General features: G+C 44.8%; 1 protein-coding gene across 1 annotated transcript in view; it reads left to right on the top strand.

Annotated features, from left to right (window-relative positions):
• Nucleotides 1-1,193, top strand: part of LOC106817411 (carboxypeptidase N subunit 2-like) — a 17,500-nt gene that overhangs the window by 3,205 nt on the left and 13,102 nt on the right. The gene's annotated exons all lie outside the window — the stretch shown is intronic.

The raw sequence follows: 1,193 nt of genomic DNA, 5'->3' as shown, positions 1-1,193 counted from the left end.
TTTAGTGGATGTTTAGGCGCTGTGTTTAGACATCGCTGTCACACACTACTACTCTCTCTCTCTCTCTCTCTCTCTCTCTCTCTCTCTCTCTCACGCACACGCGCACACACACACATACACACACGCGCGCGCACGCACGCACGCACGCACGCACGCACGCACGCACGCACACACACACACACACACACACACACACACACACACACAGGCGCGCGCGCGCACGCACGAATGTATAAATAGCCCTATTGCTTCCAATGCGTCATTACATTACACGTTTTAGTACATATTATACACTACGCCTGCCGAGCGGGCGCGCATGCGCGTTGAAATAACAATTATGTGTGCGGCGTGTGTGGCGGTATAACTGAAACCTGCACGATATAGTTATTCTGACGATAAAATCTTGTCGAGTTAAAGTTACTCCGCGCGTGTCGTGTCCTTTAAAAAATAGGAAAAAACCCTTAACCTTCAGAGTCTAAGGGTACTGCACCGGGGAAAGAGAGAGTCAATGTTTACCATATCGATAGATCGACGCTGCGGATTGCAGTTGAAACGGTTTCAATCTGACAATTAACTGGAAACGGCGGAAGAGAAACCAATTAAGAAACGGCAGAAACATATGAAAGCTCAACTTGATCGGATGCTTCGAAGACGGTGCGTGGCGTAAGCAGAGGAGGCAAAAATAGAATTTAATATCATGATGAAAATGTAGGCGTGCGATTTCAAAGGCCGGCGGGTATTTTGAACGTTTCGTTCGCAGACGAACAGGGAACGTAAAACAGAGAGTCTAAAAAGAGTTATAAGAGATTCCAAGCGTAACGTCACCCAGGCGAGTTTCAAGGTCGTAGCAAATGTATAATCCTATTCAATAACCTCGTAACGATCACTAATTCGAGCTCACTAATTTGTAATTATCGCGCGAAAGTTGTATTTAATCATATAGCGCCGATTGTTGAATATTACAGCTAATTAATATTAAATTGTTTTCAATATATATGCCGTGTTGTTAAATTCGAATTTCCGAAGCGGAACTTCTTTAATTCTCGCCTTCTTCGTCAGCTACCGACGTGCTTCTTAAAATCGCGCAGTCGTTGACAGAGGAAAGTGACGTCCGCCTGCCTATATATACGCACGCTAAAAGACGAGAAACTATTTTAACACGTTGCACAAAATGCCGCGACGAGCATATATAT

Source organism: Priapulus caudatus, unplaced genomic scaffold (genome assembly GCF_000485595.1).
Source record: "Priapulus caudatus unplaced genomic scaffold, Priapulus_caudatus-5.0.1 Scaffold1715, whole genome shotgun sequence".
NCBI lineage: Eukaryota > Metazoa > Priapulida > Priapulimorpha > Priapulimorphida > Priapulidae > Priapulus > Priapulus caudatus.
This window is presented reverse-complemented; position numbering and strand designations above follow the sequence as displayed.